Source organism: Aulostomus chinensis, chromosome 1 (genome assembly GCF_037954235.1).
Source record: "Aulostomus chinensis isolate RoL2024-O1b breed Wild chromosome 1, RoL_Achi_v1.0, whole genome shotgun sequence".
NCBI classification, from domain to species: domain Eukaryota; kingdom Metazoa; phylum Chordata; class Actinopteri; order Syngnathiformes; family Aulostomidae; genus Aulostomus; species Aulostomus chinensis.
In genome coordinates this window covers 29,681,787-29,684,054 of record NC_141320.1, presented here as the reverse complement: position 1 = coordinate 29,684,054, position 2,268 = coordinate 29,681,787, and the positions used below count along the sequence as shown (strand labels likewise).

Below are 2,268 nucleotides of genomic sequence, written 5' to 3'. Positions count from 1 at the left end.
GGGACCTTCCTGTCTGGAATGTGTCCCATGTAACAAACTGATCAAGAGATGTTATGTGGTTCAAATGTTCTGGTTCATTTCTTGTCCTTTAGAAAAATGAAAATCATTTCTTACTGCCATGAACTCAACTCTGCCCTGTGTCACTGTCTAAAAATCATCATTTGTTTGTGAAAAAATCAGGGTATGTTTGTCAGACTTTGTTAGACCTTTCCCCAAATCATCATTTGTTTGTGGAAATTAGATCCAGAAAACCACTGCAGTCCCTCATACATGCTTAGTGCCATAGTTTGTCTCACTCGTTTCATCTTTGATGGTTCCATGGTGGAATGGTGAGCACTCTGGACTCTGAATCCAGTGATCCCAGTTCAAACCTCAGTGGGCCCTCCAGCAGGTCTCTGACAGGTGTTGATGGAGGAGTTGAGGCTGCTGACTACAGTGGAAGACACCATCAACAATGATGTGTAGGAGCTCTCAGCTCCTTCAGTCACATGACTGGGTCATCCTGTCATGTCAGTGATGTCACTTGGCAGGACTGCCATTGCATTCTTAATTCTATAACATCTGAGATTAAAATCTATGGAATTACAACCAACAAGCAGTCAAACACCTGATCAGATGCTCCTTCATCAGGCTGAGAAGAATCAATCTAAACTGGGATGAAGAAAATTAATTGAGAGGAGAAACCTCCTGATTGGCTGACATGGACCCACCTGATCCATGTCAGCCTTGTTGGAGCAGAAAGAGGTGGATCAGAGGAATCAGTGGATCAAGACTCAGGTGGCAGATGAAGAGTCTCTGTATTCACAATGAAGTCAGAGAAATCTTCCAACGTGAGAGAACGTGACAGACCATTTTATACTGAAGACAGGCTGTTTGTGTGTGTGTGTGTGTGTGTGTGTGTGTGTGTGTGTGTGTGTGTGTGTCCCTACTGACTGGAAACTGAATAATAACCAGACTAACTTTTATCATTGACCAAGTCTGGTTGACTCACTAAATTCATAACTGAAGTGATTATTTAATCAATAAACAGAACATGTGTCTAAAGTCATGATCAAATTAATGGAAAATCTGAGCAACGAGGGTTTGAAAATGTTCCAATGAGCCAAACCAATGTTGACAGTTAAAAGAAGCCAATGTGGGAGGATTCTTTCTGTCTCAGCAGTAAAGACCAATCCCACAGCTCACGTGAAGCATCAGGTCCTCTGTGAGAGGTGGGAATCCAACCAGGGACCTTTAGATCCACACCAGTCTTCCCTGACCTCATAGAAACTGGAACCTTTCAACAAATAAATTCTAATTCAACTCAGCAGCAACTCTAGAACAGTCGCTAACTTGCTAATTCCTGTTAGCTCCAGATCAGACAATGCAGGCTCACCTTCACGCTTGGTTGTACGACCGCCACCAGTTGAAGCTTCTCTGGTTCAACAAACTCTGGGGACTCAAGACACAAGTCAGCACCGGTGCAGGTCCAGATCCAGATGTTAGCTGAGGGGGACAATGGCTTAAGGGAGCTCCAGGTAGCTGGTTTGACCTGGTCCCTCATCTCTGTGAGTAGAAACCATCTGAGGTGGAGGGGGAAGGTCTGCTTTGACCTCCTGATCTCCCAGTAAAGCCAGTATAGATGTTGAGCTTGGAGGAGTTGATGGCCTCCTTCATCTTCTTGTTGGAGATGTTTGCTAAACTCAGCACCACCACAGATCAGAGGAACGTCCACTTGTCAGCTGGACACTGGAGTTTCTCGTGACCTGCAGGATCTTAGTTGTGGTGGCAGCAGGCCTGTTCCAAGAGCTTTGCTCACATTCCTGATCAGGCTCCATAATGGTTCTGGACCACTGAGTGATAGAAGCTGATCCTGGGGGTGGACTGTCTTTAGGGGGCTGAGGTGTCTGGTGGTCTTGGTGGACCCTCTGCATCTCAAGCTGAGACCACAGAGTCCTGTGTTCTTGAGTCATTGTCTATAGTCTCTGTTGTTGGAGAGCTCAGTGTGGTCCCTGATGGTCTAGTGGCTAGGATTTGGCGCTCTCACCGCCGCGGCCCGGGTTCGATTCCCGGTCAGGGAATGAGTTATTTAGAGGTTGAGGGAGAGGTGATCAGGTGGTCCACATGATGGTGGAGGTGATGAACTGTGAGTCCATCATGGCTCCACTCTCACCCCCATTGTAGTGTTCTTGGTTCACTCTGCCATGGCCCCATGTTGAAGGGTGACTGTCTCATTCAGGTTCAACCCTTTGTTAGACTCTATTAAGTCACTGACTCCTGCAAGGACAA

General features: G+C 46.4%; 1 non-coding gene across 1 annotated transcript; it reads left to right on the top strand.

Moving 5' to 3' along the window:
* The first annotated feature begins 1,988 nt into the window (after window positions 1–1,988).
* Window positions 1,989–2,060, top strand: trnae-cuc (transfer RNA glutamic acid (anticodon CUC)). The gene has a single exon. It is a non-coding gene; the product is annotated as a tRNA-Glu (tRNA).
* The last annotated feature ends 208 nt before the right edge of the window (window positions 2,061–2,268 follow it).